Below are 16,921 nucleotides of genomic sequence, written 5' to 3' on the forward strand. Positions count from 1 at the left end.
TTTTGTGCTATGTCATTAATCAAATGAAATGATGTTTATATAATGCTTTGTGAATTGACATTATTTAGAAGATTGGAAAGATAAAATGCTAGTTAAATAAGTTACATAAATAAAGATTTAGCACTTACATGATTGGTTTTTTTTTAATTTACCTTAAAATATATGACCATTAATGAATTTGATTAGATTTATCAGGCTTGTTAGGTGATGTTTCAAGTGTTTTTATGTCTTGGAGAACATGTGCCATGACAGATTCACACGACATCAACACTTGTGTGGTAGTCTTAAGACCCTTCGATTACCTTATTACAGATTGTCAAAACATGGGCTGATCTGGCAAATCAGGAACAACTTTTTACTTCAAGAATTTCCTACTCTGATTCTCCAGTTGCTATGGAGATCATCTCATAAAACAGCCTTGGATTTCATTGCTATTAATCAGTATAGATGTTGAGTTCTGATATTGTTCTCTCTACCATTAACACTACCCTCATTGCCATAACATAAAAACAATGGTTGATTTTACAAGCATATGTTAACATAGTTTAAGGACATAGCATTTACTTTGAGATTTACAGGATACTGCCATCAGACAAAAAGCTGGTAAAAAGGGATTATGCATTGGGAAAGTTCTTAAAATATCCAAATTGATTTCCAGCAACTTGAGTATACTTTAACTACAAAGAAGAGTTATTAGGTTGTTCATAAATGCATATTGCTACAGGCTTAATAAATACAACAAGATTATATCTACCACTGTAAAACAGAGCTACTCATAAGGAAGAAAAAGGCCAAATGAGAGGACTGGGATAAACTAGGTTATTCTCCCATGACTGGCAGTTACCGACACACACAGTCAAACTTGCAAAAGCTGCTCTCTTTCTATCACTTTGGCTCTGCAGCAACCTGAAGTCCAAGTACATTAACAAACACTCCGTGGGCATCCCTTGGCCAGTGGGGTACCTGAGCCTGTGGATGGACGATTCTAAGGCCCATTCCAGCAAGACCAAGCCCCAGTTGCTCACAGCAATGACTGGTGTAATAACACTCCCTTGTACTGGCTTTTCTTTCTTTCCTGTTTCACTCTTGGTGTGTACTGAATAGACTTTATTGAAAATTTTGACAAGAATAAGTGTATTATTATTTTATTTAATTAATAAAATAATTGTTATGCTTCCCAGTTGGTGCTAGTGGTAAAGAACCCACCTGCCAATGCAGGAGACGTAAGAGACATGGGTTCGAGGCCTGGGTTGAGAAGATCCTCTGGAGAAGGAAATGGAAACCCACTCCAGTATTCTTGCCTGGAGAATCCCATGGACAGAGCAGCCTGGTGGGCTACAGTCCATAGTGTTGCACAGAGTCAGACACATCTGAAGTGACTTAGCACAGCACACATGTGTATTATAAGAATCTTCTAATTGGGATGAGTGGGTGGAGTTCATGAAATCTTTGCTGCCTGACTTTATACTTCTCATAATTCTTCCCTAGTCTAAAAGTCTATAGTTTAAAACTGGGAGACCCTTACCCCACCACCACTTCACCTAGGGAAGGGGTCTCCTAGAATACTCAGGATTAGTCATGGGTCACTGTGGGAGATATTAACACTCACCCTTTACTAGCATAGGCAGGTCTGGGATCTCAAAGTTTAGAGGTTCTAAGTTTTCTGATTTTCAGTATATATATATATGTATGTGTTTGTGTGTGTGTATGTGTGTGTGTATAGCACCCAGAAATTACATTTATGTCATTGCTAATGTTGTTTTAGACAATATTGACCTAACAGAGGATTTATAGCAAATGATTCATATGATGCTAACTTTTTTGAGCCTAGACCTCTAACCAAGGCTATGCTTTTCCTGAATTCCTTTCCATCTGTCCTTCCTAGTATATGCAATGATTTCTAGGCCACTAGGATAAAAAATTCTGAAGAAATAATGTAGTGATGCCAGTGGCATTGATGGGCCTGTAAAACTAAGTGCATCAGCACAAGTCTCTGTACACCCTCATGTGTCCACCAGCCTATCCACCTGGTCTCCACTTGGCAAGTGAGGGTGTGCTTCTCAGGAGACCCAGAGCATGTGATAATAGTAATGATGGCAACACAGGCTATCCTGAAATGCTTTTATAATAATTATAGCATTATTTATTAGATTTTCATTTATTGTGTGATTCAAAATTGCATATATTGAATACCTCACATTCCAATTTTAATTAACCAAAATATATCATCAGGTAATGTCTCAAGATAAAAATTGTTGTGCCTCTCTTACCCTCATAGTCTATACATGACAGTTTCCTGGATAGTCTAAGTTATCTGCTACCTTGAGGGAAATAGAATTGTTTTTGTTTTTTTTTTTATAGAATTGTTATAATGAGAGTGAGGAAGTAGCCATCAGTGTTTGTGTGTGAATTTTTAGGAGCCATTTAATTTTTAAATTTTTTTCTTAATATATACATTTCATTGAATTATAGTTGACTTACAATGTTTTAGGTGCACAGCAGAGTGATTCAGTTATGCATATATATTATTTTTCAGATTATTTTCCATTATAGGTTATTATTAGGTATTGATTATAGCTCCCTGTGCTATACAGTAAATCTTTGTTGCTTATTGCATATCTATTTTTTTCATTAGAAATCTAGCATTCTTTTCACACTAAGTCAAACACGTGAGTCAAATGTTATAAATTTTTTAGTTAGGCAAACATTCATAAGTTTTCAAAGATATACATATTATTCATAAAATTTATATATATATATGTGTATATATATATATAATACAAAAGCTTTTCTACTACGCTTGATAAAAGCTTGGAAAAACATCAGAAAAAGAAAGGAAGATGGAGAAATTGGAAAACATAAACTAAATGAAACCGGAGCACTGAATATAAAATAGAAAAAGTGAAACAAAAAAGTAAAAGATCATCATATGGTCCAGTTGTTTTTAAACATGAGTACTCATTAGAAATATATCTGGAGTTTGGAGGAAAAAAGCAGTATCTGGGCCTTTGTATTTTTCAAATAATTCCAAGATAACTCTGATTTTCATCTGGATGTTAAAAAGTGATCACAGGTTTTTCTATTAAATGATAGTTTTGGTGATATAGAATTCTATTATTTTTCTGTTGACCATCATGATACAGTGGTATTAAGTGAGTAATAGTTATGTAATCACTATTACATAAAGATGTTAATCAGTTTTTACAGTCAACAGCAGGACAAAAAAAGATAATTACAATTGCAGGCCATAATGGAAACATGATTAACCTAACAATATAAAATAATTACATACAGTTTGGGGGGTCAAACTGAATGATGTGATAAGTGAAAGTACATACAAGCACATTTTCATCCACCAAGCCAGTCTATGTCTTTTGGTTGGTGCATTTAGTCCATTTACATTTAAAGTAATTATTGAGATGTCTGATCCTGTTACCATTTTCTTAATTGTTTGGAGTTTATTTTTTGTAGGTCTTTTCCTTCTCTTATGTTTCCTGCCTAGACAAGTTCCTTTAGTATTTGATTTAAAGCTGTTTTGGTGGCACTGAATTTTCTTTTGCTTGTCTGGACAGCTTTTGATATCTCCATCAAATCTGAAGGAGAGCCTTGCCAGGTAGAGTATTTTTGGTTGTAGTTTCTTGGCTTTCATCACTTTAAATATATCTTGCCATTCCCTTCTGGCTTATAGAGTTTCTGTTGAGAAATCAGCTGATAACCTGATGGGCGTTTCCTTGCAAGTTTTTTGTCATTTTTACCTTGTTGCTTTTAATATTTTATCTCTGTCTTTAATTTTTATCAGTTTAATTGCTATGTGTCTCGGTGTTCTTCCTTGGGTTTATCCTTCCTGAGACTCTGTGCTTCCTGGACTTAGTTGACTATTTCCTTTCCCATGTTAGGTAAATTTTCAGCTATTATCTCTTCAAATATTTTCTCTGGTCCTTTCTGTTTCTCTTCTGCTTCTTGGACCTCTCTAATGTGAATGTTGATGTATTTAATGTTGTCCCAGAGGTCTCTTAGGCTGTCTTCATTTTTTTCCATTCTTTTTTCTATATTCTGTTCTGTGGTAGTAATTTCCACCATTCTGTCTTCCAGGTCATTTATCCATGCTTCTGCCTCAGTTATTCTACTGTGGATTCCTACTATAGTGTATTATTCATCTCTGTTTGTTTGTTCTTTGGTTCTTCTAGGTCTTTAGTAAACATTTCTTGCATCTTCTCCATTGTTCTCCTGAGATCCTGGATCCTCTTCACTATCATTATTCTGAATTCTTTTTCTGGAAGGTGCCTGTATCTACTTTATTTAGTTGTTTTTCTGGGATTTTATCTTATCCCTTCATCTGGGACATAACTTTCTGCTTTTTCACCCTGATTAACTTTCTGTAATGTGGTTTTTGTTCTAGCTGTGGGATTGCAGTTCTTCTTGCTTCTTCTGTCTACCCTCTGGTGGAGGTGGCTAAGAGGCTTATGTAAGCTTCCTGATGGGAGGGACTGGCAGTGGGAAAAACTGGGTCTTGCCCTGGTGGGCAGGGCCTTGCTCAGTAAAACTTTAATCCAATTATCTACTGATGGGTGGGGTTGCACTCCCACCTTGTTGAGTGTTTGGTCTCAGGTGACCCAGCTCTGGGGTCTGTGGGCTGTATGGTAGGGTTAATGGTGACCTCCAAGAGGACTTACACCAAAGAGTACCTTCCAGTATTGCTGCTGCCAGTGTCCCTGTCGCTGAGGTGAGCCCCTGCTGACCCCCACCTCCATAGGAGACCCTCCAACAGTAGCAGGTGGTTTTGGTTTAGTCTCCTGTGGGGTCACTTCTCCTTTCCTCTGGGTTGTGGTGTGCACAAGATTTTGTTTGTGCCCTCTAAGACTGGAGTCTCTGTTTCCTCCAGTCCTGTGGAAGTCCTATAATCAAATCCCACTGGCCTTCAAAGTCAGATTCCTTGGTGACCCGCAGTCTCTTTATCAGATCCCTAGGCTGGGAAGCCTGACGTGAGGTTCAGAATCTTCACAACAATGGGAGAACTTCTTTGGGATTATTGTTCTCCGGTTTGTGAGCCACCCACCTGGTGGGTATGGGATTTGATTTTATTGTGACTGTGCCCTTCCTGTCGTCTTGCTGTGGTTTCTTCTTTGTCTTTGGACTGGGGGTATTTTTATAGTGGGTTCCAGCATCCTTCTCTTGATAGTTGTTCAACAGCTAGTTGCAGTTTTGGTGCTCTTGCAGGAGGAGATGAGCACATGTCCTTCTACTCTGCCATCTTGAACCAGAGTATCATAAATTTTTTAGTGAGGCAAAAATTAGTATTTTAAAATATAGATAATATATATAGTATTTATATATATATATGTATATACAAAAGGTTTTGATACAGGCCTTTTGATACAAGCCTTTTGATAAAGGCTTGAGAAAGAAAATTTTAAAAAAAAGAAGAGATGGAGAAATTGGAAAACATTAACTCGTGTGTGAAGTTTTGACAACCAAAAGGATAGGACTTGTGAAAGCAGGTTACAGAGTGTATTCCATAGCAATACAGTCGAGAAAGAAGGAAGGCCACCTCACTGTTTGCTCCCAGGAAGATGAGGACTGGGGTTGGGCTTTGGGAGGAGAGCATTACAAATAGTACTTGTCTTCCTTTCCCAAATCTTGAATCAATTCAACAGTAGAGAAAGGCAGATGAGAAGTGGAAATACTAACTTTATTACTGATAAAAACTAATGTGACTGCTCAGCTTACCCACCTGGAGAATCAGACATCCAACCAGTTAGAGGCAGCACTAGACAGCTCAGGCCTGACCCTGGCAAGCTGATGGCAAGGAGGAGATGCAGTGGAATGGGCGTTTCCTGCTGACAGCTACCTCCGAAGAAGGAAGAGAGGAGGGAGGAGCAGGCCTCTGCACACCCCACTTCTCTCCCAAACTCTGCATCAGGGAATGGATGTTGGGAGGGAGCAAGGCCAAGTGTTGTAATTTCCTAAAGGCTGTAGTAACAAAAGTGCCACAGACTAGGTGATATAAACTCCAGGAATTTATCATCTCACAGTTCTGGGGGCTAGAAGTCCAAGCTCAGGGTATCGTCAGGGCTGGTTGCTTCTGAGCCCTGGGAGGGAAGGAAGGATTTGTTCCATTTTGGCTTGTGGATGGCTCTCTTCGTGTTCACATGGCATCCTTCTTGTATATTGTCTGTGTACAAATGTCCCTTTTTTATGAGGACACCAGTCATGTTGGATTAGGGCCCTGCTCTAATCCAATATGTGACATCATGTTAACTAATTATATGTCAATGACCCTACTTCCAAATAAGGTCACATTCTCATATCCTGGGGGCTATGACTTCTACAGATGAATTTGACAGGGGCACAGTTTAATTCATAACAGCCAGTAAGACCAGCAGTACTCTCTACATGTGGAAATAAACATCAATAGTGAGCAAGAAGCATTTTCCTTCAAAAGGAGATTTATTTATTTATTTATTTATTATCCCACACATGGTACACTTCACTGAGTTTAAACAGCACAGAGTTCTGACACATGTTATTGATGGTAGATAAAATATTATTTTTACTGAGTCTATGAAATATTTATTTTTACTTGTTAGAGATATTTTATTATTTTTTAATTAATTTATTTTAATTGGAGGCTAATTACTTTACAATATTGTGGTGGTTTTTGCCATACGTCGACATGAATCAACCACGGGTGTACATATGTCCCCCTATCCTGAACCCTCCTCCCACCTCCCTCCCCACCCCATCCCTCTGGGTTGTCCCAGAGCACCGGCTTTGAGTGCCGTGCTTTGCACTTGTCGTCTGTTTTACATATGGTGATATACATGTTTTGATGCTATTCTCTCAAATTATCCCAGTCTTGCCTTCTCCCACAGAGCCCAAAGTCTGTTCTTTATATCTGTGTCTCTTTTGCTGTCTTGCATATACTATCTTTCTAAATTCCATATATATGCATTATATGCATCAGATGCATTTTATATGTACATCAAATGCATCAAGCGCATTCTTTTTTATAGCTGAGTAATACTCCATTGTGTATATGTAGCACAACTTCCTTATCCATTCATCTGCTGATGGACATCTAGGTTGCCATGGATGGCCTAGCTATTGTAAACAGTGCTGCAGTGAACATTGAGTTACACATATCTCCTTCAATTCTGGTTTCCTTGCTGTGTCTGCCCAGCAGTGGGATTGCTGGGTTGTACGGCAGTTCTATTTCCAGTTTTTTAAGGAATCTCCACACTGTTCTCCATAGTGGCTGTACTAGTTTGCATTCCCACCGACAGTTTAAGAGGGTTCCCTTTTCTCCACACCCTCTCCAGCATTTATTGTTTGTATACTTTCAGAAGGAGATTTGAAGTGGTGGGCATGGGTGCCTGGAAATGGGCATCCCCTGAGAGGTGATAAAAAGGAGACAGATTGTGGATGGGGGATGGGAAGACTTGCCCTGTTTTGGGGGCAAGTCGTGAGAGTTCGGGCTAGACATGAGACTACTAAGAGGTTGTCGAGTGTTGACACTGGCCAGTGGCCAGGAAGATGGAAGAGGTATGAGAGCCAGACACGCGTGAGGAGCATGCAAACTGCCTCATGCAAACTATTTGTTTGGCATTTGGGTATCTCTGGTTGTGTGGAAGAGCCACCTTTACTGTCCCTTGCTGTGGGGAGTTGACTATACTGAAGGCTGTTTACACATTGCTGATCCATTGGCCAGCAGAAGGCTTCCTGGCCATCCCCAAAGCTTAGCCATGTCTCAGCTGAACTACTGTTTTGGGGAGTCCCAGCTTCTTAACATCCTCACTGAAAGAGAATAAGAAGTCCTTATGAAATGGATGCACTATAAGGAAGCCACAGGCCAATTTCAATCCCACCCACCCTTTACAATATACATATGCCCATGAGTTTTTGATCAGTGTGACCTAAACAGTTACATCACATTGAATGGCTGGACAGGAAAGCCAGATGGTAAGCAGACAAAATAAGGTTTTTGGAGCTGAGTAAACCTGAGCTCAAACCTATTCTACTTACTTGCCAACTGACTTAAGGAAAATTGTCTAGTCTATTTTATAGTCTTTTTTGGTCTTATATCTATACCATGGGGAATAATATCGTCCTGTCAGGATGGTTATGAAAAATAATGCCCATAAGTAAAGCCCCTGGTCCCCTGCCTTGCGCCTGGAAAGAGCTGTCACTATTTTTAGTGATTCTCTATGGCCTTATGGAGGGGGTTGCTGAGCAGTGGGGGCCTAGGTTATCCCCCTCCACCATAAAGAGAGTGGATTCCTCTTCTCTGTTTTGTGTTATTGAGATTCTAAATAAAGTACCTCTTGAGAAAGGGATTGCACGACAAGATGTTTGCAAACCTCTCAGGCAGAAGATCTGTGAAGTGCTTTCAACTCTAAAATTCTAAGTCCTATAGCAGACAGCTTCTTCCATGTCAGTTCTTATCTTGAAATGGTATTTGGCTCCCATTTCAGAGACCTGCCATGCAGGTAAATGAAGAGGTATTTGTGAGCATCCAAGCAGTGTTGGAGTGCTTGTTATGTTTCCATTTACCATAGGACAGGCTATGGGGACTATAGGAGAAGCATGGTAGAGCTCCTCCCCCCAAGAAAGCTGGGCCATGAAATCTGCACCTGAAATAGGAGAGAACACCATTTGTTGTTGTTTACATGGGACACAATAAAGCAAGTGACTGAATGCAGTGTAAATTCCATATGTTAGGTCACTCAAGGAAGTGTAATTCTTTAAAGAGTATCATGTCTGCACGAAATCTGCAGCATATTTCCTACAAAGGAATAACAAGCTCTGTGTATACATATCTCCATGAAAGTGTATGTTATATGCAAGGAAACAGTAAGATTCTTGGATGTAAAGATCTATGTGTGGGGGAGTTCCCTGGTGGCCTAGTGGTTGGGAATCCGGGCTCTCACTGCCCAGGTTCAGTCCCTGGTCGGGGAACTGAGATCCAACAAGCCATGTGGCACAACCAAGAAATAAAAAGTAAATGCATATGTGTAAAATGTGTCCTAGACTACTAATATACCATATGCATGCGTGCTATGTCGCTTCAGTCCTGTCTGACTCTATGTTGCCCTGTGGACTATAGCGTGTCAGGCTTCTCTGTCCATGGGATTCTTCAGGCAAGAATATTGGGGTGGGTTGCCATGCCCTCCTCTAGAGGATCTTCCTGACCCAGGGATTGAACCCACGTCTCTTATGTCTACCTGCATTGGCAGGCGGGTTCATGTATTTTTATGGATACCTATATGGTCATGAAATTGTATGATTTGCTAAGGTTTTTGGGGCACATGAGGATAGGTCCAATGTTTTCATTCTATAGCCGGAAAACAGACCTAGAAATATTAAGAAACTTACTCATAGTTTTCCATCAAGACAGCAACAGAACAGAGGATTCTCACAGCTGTTTATTTACTTGACCTTGCCTAGAACTTTTTATTCTCTTTTTCAAAATTTCAACATTACAGATGTGGTTAAAGTCCACCTCTGTCCATCAGCTACATCTCTGCCGAGTTATGGCATAGTATGCTCACATTCAGTCAAGAATTTCCCCCATACTTTTATTTCTACCTATGTATTTACTCATAAGTCCATACAGTATTTGTTGTATGTGTTTGTAGTCTAAATGTTATTGTACTATCACTTAAAATTTTTTTATTTTATTTTTTAATTGAAGTGTAGTTGATTTACAATTGTTAGTTTGAGGTATACAACAAAGCGATTATGTTTTATATATGTATAGTGTATATATAATATATATACATATAATATTGAAGATTCTTATACTATAACTTTTATATTCAGCAAGATATCATGGAAATCTATCTAGTTCATTCCCTATAACTGCTGTATAGTTATCATAATATACATATATCACATTTTTTCTATTCAATTTGTAGACATTCAGGTTGTTTCTCATTTTTTCCAATACAAATAATGTAGCAGTGAACATTCTTGAATATACTTTCCTGTATACAAATGTAAGGATTTCTTTAGAGCAAAAAAAAAAAAAATGGAATCTTTAGGTACAAACGTTTCAAAATATTTTCAAAGATTAATTTTTATATGAAAATCAAGTGCGTATTCTGGCCTTGTTTCCATTAATACATAACAGGTTTTTTCTTTACATTTTATTTTTTACTGCCATGCCAATGGTAAATTGACAGCTCAGAGACACAAGTGAAATGACGTTCTTTTAGCAAGTACTATTCATTTTGAATTACAGACGCTGTTGTCAGCATAGCATTATTTGTAAGCTTATTTGTCCTTTAGAAAGGAAATGCGATAGGGTAAACAGTAGCATCCAGTGATATGCAGCAGTTTTGCACCCTCTGCCCCCAACCCGGCTAAATTGTTTTCTGCTCCCTCAAGAAAGAACAGGCCACAGAATGTGTCAGTAGAAATGCAATTTAGGAATTGCACTTGATCTTGTTTTTCAGCATAATGTTTCTGTTCTTTCATCATAAAGATCAGCTGCATTTTATTTTTTTCCAGTCCCTTAGAATAACATCCAGTTCTAGTCAGCATGTTTAATGTACTTCTCAATGATGTTCTAGCACAATAAATTTTCGTATCTCGTGCATGTGTACATATGGTAAAAATTTCTTCAAGTTCTAGCCATGTGGGGGAGGAATATTGTGGTTGCTTTGTTAATGCAGTGTTTGTGTTGGAGTGGTTACGGCCCCGCGCTTTAACTCTCAGCGCTGGGCATAATGAGATGGCTTTGATGGTGGCGTAAGAGTCTGGTGGGATGGTCACAGCTTCACACTTCAAAGCCGAGCATATGGGGTGAATACTGGGTAGCTTTGTGCTCTTTGGGGATGGTTGGGAGACAATTCTTAACAGCTCTGTTTAATGAAGACATTGGAAAAGAAACACTCCATCTTTAAAATAATTTTGAATTGCAAAGAGAGAAATTACCACCACCCCCCTTCCATAGACTAAACTAAGAATAATTTTTCCTAGTCTGCACTTAATTAGAGAGAGTGAAGCATCACAACTACACTGTATTTTCAAATGTCTTCTTTTTCAAAGTAGTGTAGCAAGATTAATCGGCCAGTTTTATTTTAGGTATGTGTATGAATTTAGGCAAAAACTTTTAGGGCTATCTGTTTTACCATCTGAGAGATTTTTATGGCTTCTGGTAGAGAATCTTTTTTTTTTCCTTCTCATTAAAAAATACATAAATAAAAAAATCAACTAAACAAGAAACTTGGCTATATTAAGATAGCTATACTAAAACTAGAGGATGCTTGTAAGATTTCAAGTCTAGCACTCAGTTTAATTTTTAGATTCTGTGCTTTTTTTCCCTCTGCTTTTTATTGAGAATGAGGTGATGGGGTTGAAAAATACAGTTTTTGATTGGTATGTCCTGATGAGAATGTGTAAGTAGGCTTTTTTGAGTATCATTAGAGTTCTGGTTTAAAAATAATAATAATAAGCCTTACTTTCAGACTGTAAGCCGGGGAAATAGAATTTATCTATTCCTAGTGGAAAGGGAATGACAGGCTTGAGGTTTTTCCTAGCTGTGCATTTTGACTGCCATCAAAAATGTAACAAAACCAAGCATATCAGTTATGTTCTTTGAGCTTCTGAAATGCAGTTTCTGTTTAACAGTTAAATCTTAACTCCATTTACATCAGTAGTCCTGAAATGCTCCTGAAATAAACAAAAGCAGAAAGAGAAAGAATAATCAGATACTTTTGTAGACATGAAGTATGTGTTAGTGTAAGGCAGGTGAATGCATTTTATAAGATGGATTCTTAAATACTGTCTTAAATATTGTACATTCTCAATAAAATACCACATTTCAGCCATAGTTAAGTCCATTACAGGCTCAGAAATAAACATTTGTGTTAGGGATATGAAGTTCCTGTCTCATTGTGCTGATCCTCCTTTTGCAAAGAGGAATAACCAAACTAATAGAAGTCTCTAGAGGTAAGGCTGTAAATGATAGTTATACATGTGTAGAAATGACTAAAAATCATTTTCAAGTACAGAAGATCAGCTAACCGTAAAGGTTGCATTATGTTTTAAAATACTGTCATTAAATCAGCCTTTTTAGAATATGACTAGTGAAAATGGAAAGATCAGAAATACAAATAACAGTGGTAGGGAAAAGTTGTCAAGAATGGCAGAGAAACTAGGAAATACTGGTCTTTTAATAAAGAACAATTTAGGAAGCTGCAGTTTTGCTTTATCTGTTTCAAGCCAGCAGGATGACATCATACTCTGTTGGTACAAGGTGATTCAGATGTTTCCTCTCTGACGTTACTGTCTGTCTCAGGTAGCCCACAGCTGCAGGTGGCTCTGACAGCTGGGGGCTGGAAGACAGCTCATAAAACATGATGCCGGTGATGGAAAACTGATCACATGGTTTCTCACTGGGGATGCATCGGATGCCTGCTGGTCTTAAACCCTGTTCTCATTTTTGTTAGCATAGCGACCCCTTACTTTCACGTGTAGGTTTGGAATGGATGCTGCCATTTCAGGTTTGCAGAGTCCAACATCTGCAAAGTGCTTAGGAACCAAATTCAATTCATTCAACTTAACAAGTGTTGATTGTTTAGGGAGTTTGAAACCTAGATAGAGGAAAAAAGTCCACGATTAACTATATAATACAAGTAGATTAGATTTGATGTTCTCTCAATAAAAGCTGTACTACATGTATTCTCCAGGCAAGAATACTGGAGTGGGTTGCCATTTCCTTCTCCAGGGGATCTTCCCGACCCAAGGATCAAATCCAGGTTTCCTGCATTGCAGATGGATTTTTTTTTTTTTTTTTTTACCGTCTGTGCAGCCAGGAAGCCCACTATATGAACATGAGAGGAAGAAATTAAATCAGTGGAGGACGGGGGGAGTGCAATGACAAAGCAGGGATAAGTTCAGAAGTTCTGGTTTCTTGGGACTCATTGAAAATGTGGAAAGTCCCTGCTCTGGAAATGCCTGATTCCACTATTGGGGGAACAACCGATTTACAGGAAATGCACACAGAACTATTCCTTTAAACAATGCCACTTACCTAAAAACTGTGAGACTTGAGCTTAAAGATTCAATAATTTTATCTTCTTTAACAGGCCTGTTTGTTTGCATGATGTGAGCATTTGTAATTATAGTACAGGGGATAATTTTTACATAGACTAATTGTGAAAATAAAAATGATAAAATTAAAACCCTTTTTTAAAATGCAGTTCATATAACAAGTAAAATGCCTTGCTAGCAAGTATTCTTCTGACCAAATTTGAGACATTTCTCTGAAATTCAGACAATCTAATTTACTCTTCAGCGACATTACAAATACTTAACCTTCCATGGGCCTTTGGGTTACAGTCATTAGAAACATAGAAGTTACTTCCTTGAGTATGAAGAGTATAGTGTACTATCTCTAATGCTAAATATTATTTTGGCTTTGGTTGTCTTTCATTGCATGAGAATAATGAAATGTCTTATTCATTATTAGAATTATAAGAATATAAATTAAGAATTTATAAGAATAAAATTTCATTATAAGAATAAAAATTAAGTTTGATTCTTTCCATCATGAATTGCTGTAGAAGAGATAACCGCAGAGGAGTGCTGTTTAAATATGTGAGAATTTCGAGTAAGTAGGGACATAACAGTACAGGAAGGTATTCGGAATGTTCAGAATTCAGAACAGTGGGGTAGGCTTGCAGAGGGGAAAAGAAGCAGTGTGTGCTGGGCACTGTGCACCCAGCATTGTGTTCAATCGATGCTTTTCTTAGTTTATCTAATCTTAATCTCTCTATCCATTCTATGGGATAGCTTCTTTTCTTTCTTGTTTCTTTACTTCCTTTATTTTTTTTCCCTTTCCTCTCTTTTTGTCTCCCTCTTTTTTCTTTTAGTTTTATTAAATATTTTTTAAAGCAGGTTTCAGAAGTCATATTCTTTCACCCTGGCTTATTTAAAATATCTAAGCAATGTGGACATATTTTTATATCACCACAATGCCATTATCACATCCATCAAAATGATCGTTTTTTTGGTACCATCTAATATCCAGTATGTAATCCAAACAAATGTCTTTCTGTGATTGGCTTGTCTGAATCTGGATCTATACATGATTCACACAGAGAGGTGATTGTTGTATCCCTGTCTCCTTTGATAGAATCCAGTTCCCTGCATGCACCCCCACCCCCACTTTTTTCCTTCTGATTCACTGGTTGCAGAAACTGGGTCACTTGTCCTATGGAATTCCCACATTCTGGATCTGTTTGCTTCCTGGTGGTGTCATGTAATTTGTATCTTTATCCCTTTCTTTTCCTACAAACTTTAGGTTAGCCCCAGAGGTTTGATTGGCTTGAACGGTTTTTTGTTTTTGTTTTTTGGCAAAAGTTATTCAGAGGTAGGCTGTGAGCTTTGTATGTATTCTGTGAGGAAGCCATAGTTTCTGATTATCTCACATCTAGTGATGTAAAGATGAACTACCTTGTTCGTAATTGACTTTTCAGGAGGGTTTCATCCATTGATGATCTTTGCCCTGAAACAGTTATTTTCATAGGAGATCCAAAATAGTGATCTTCTAATGCTTTCTTCCACATTTATTAGTTAAGAGTTTCTAAGTTAAAAAATCTTTCCCTCATCAGTTCAGGCTATCTGGCTACACTGAAATACAGTTTATATAGGAAAGGGAAGGTAAATGCTTATTTTTATTCTTTTTAATCACCAGACTTCTAGATAAGGATTTGGTGCATTAGAGGAAGATTTTTTTTTAAATTTTTTCATCTTATAGATAAAGAACTTGAAGCTCAGAGACGGCAAAAAAAACAAAACAACAAATTGCTCAAGATCTCAAACAGCTATTAAGGAACAGAGATGGTATTCAAACCAGTATCTTCTGGCCTCAAAAGCTTGTGCTATTTCTACTATGTACCCCTGCCCTCAACCCTGTCAACTGCTACTGCAACTGTCTTTGTCCCTTGCTTTGCTCTTCAGGAACCAGCTTCAAGACTCCTCCTTTACAGCACCATGGGCTTTGTACGCTTATACAGTACTCCAGAGCTGTAACTCCAAATGGAGGCTCTGGCCTGTCTAGGTCAGAAGCTGGGCCAAGCCAGGAGACAGGTCACATTGTCTCTACTTGGGAGAGGCTTTCCCATCACAGTTTGTGCTTTAGGCTCCTGCAACAGCCAAAGTATGAGTCACTGTAAATTACGGTTGGACCAAATATCAGTGATGGGAATAATTTAGAGAGTACTCAGATGTTAAGTTGTCTTAACTAGCTCTTCTAAACCACTTTCCCTTTCTTCTGCCACCCCAGCTCTCTGCCATTCCAGATTTGAGGGGAGTATTTAGGTAACTGCCTAAAGATTTTCCTGCAATTTCTAAAGCTCTGTTGATTGTTTGTGTCCCTGGCATCTGGCCCCAACCACCCCCGCAGAAACTTGTGATCCATTAGTATCTTAAAGTAGTGTTAAAGAAGCAGAGATCACTTAGTAAATTTGGGAGATTTTCCTGGCTTTGTGGTGTCAACAATATCATGGGTTTCTAATGCTGGAGTCTCTACCTGACTCAGAGGAAGAAAGAACATTTCCGTAGATTTTGTACGACCCAGAGGTACAAAATCTTTTTTTAATGTCCTCCACATTTCACCCCTCCCAATCAACGTGGCAGTCTACATTATAAAGAAACAAATACCAGACTTCAGAATTGCAGTTTGAGGTTTCCTATGCTTATTGTGGCTAAAGGCTCCGTCTCAGCCTTGGATGTCCCATGATGCACCTCTAAATCAAGGAGGCCCACACTCTTGCCCTCCCAGGCCAGCATCCAAACTCCCTGCTAAGTCACTTCAGTCGTGTCCGACTCTGTGCGACCCCATAGACGGCAGCCCACCAGGCTCCCCCATCCCTGGGATTCTCCAGGCAAGAACACTGGAGTGGGTTGCCATTTCCTTCTCCAATGCATGAAAGTGAAAAGTGAAGGTGAAGGCGCTCAGTCCTGTCTGACCCTCAGCGACCCCATGGACTGCAGCCTTCCGGGCTCCTCCATCCATGGGATTTTCCAGGCAAGAGTACTGGAGTGGGGTGCCATTGCCTTCTCCACCAAACTCCCTAAATACCTACAATAAAATACCTAAAATAAAACATCGGGAAAATAAATTATGTTATCTCTATCCTTGCTTATTGGGAACTATACTTAGTGACATGAAAACAGCAGTTCCTTGAAGCAATTCTCTAGAAAAAGACAGGAAAGCAATTCTGTAATCTGCCTTGAGAAGATAAGGTCAGAGACAGAATCTAGATGTAAAAGTGGAAGAAGAAGGTAAAAAAACATTGATATTCAGAGTAGCCTCCATAAAATTGTATTTAGATACTAGGCTTCTTACAGAATATCTGTCCCAGTGCTGCTATCCAGAAGGACTTTCTATGATGATGGCAATGTTCTGTATCTATGCTGTCCAATAGGGAGACCACGTGTGGTTACTGAGCACTTGAAATGTGGCTACTGCAACTGAAAAACAACTTACTGCATTTTAATTAATTAAAATGTAATGGCATGTGTAGCTAGGAGTTGCCATATTGGACAGTGTAGATTTGGCCCTTGTATTCTTAAATTTTTCTTTCTCCTAACAGTATACACATTCTGGAGCTGTTATAAAATTGTTCAAAAATCGAAGGTACTGATTTCATTCATCTTGGTGATAAATTTTCCCTTTGGAATTAGATTTGTAATGGCTTAGAAATTCTGGCCTCCTTTAAAGTGTAAAGTGTTGCTCAGTGGTGTTCCACTCTTTGTGACCCCATGGACTGTAGCATACCGGCCCCTCTGTCCATGGAATTCTCCAGGCAAGAATACCGGAGAGGGTTGCCATTTCCTTCTCTAGGGGATCTTCCTTTGCCCTTTTTCAGGGGATCTTCCTGACCCAGGGATTGAACCCAGGTCTCCCACA

At 38.6% G+C, this 16,921-nt stretch overlaps 1 protein-coding gene across 8 annotated transcripts in view; it reads left to right on the forward strand.

The window, feature by feature from the left end:
• Window positions 1–16,921, forward strand: part of FTCDNL1 (formiminotransferase cyclodeaminase N-terminal like) — a 118,026-nt gene that overhangs the window by 13,908 nt on the left and 87,197 nt on the right. The window lies entirely within an intron of this gene.

Source organism: Bos mutus, chromosome 2 (genome assembly GCF_027580195.1).
Source record: "Bos mutus isolate GX-2022 chromosome 2, NWIPB_WYAK_1.1, whole genome shotgun sequence".
NCBI classification, from domain to species: Eukaryota; Metazoa; Chordata; class Mammalia; order Artiodactyla; family Bovidae; genus Bos; species Bos mutus.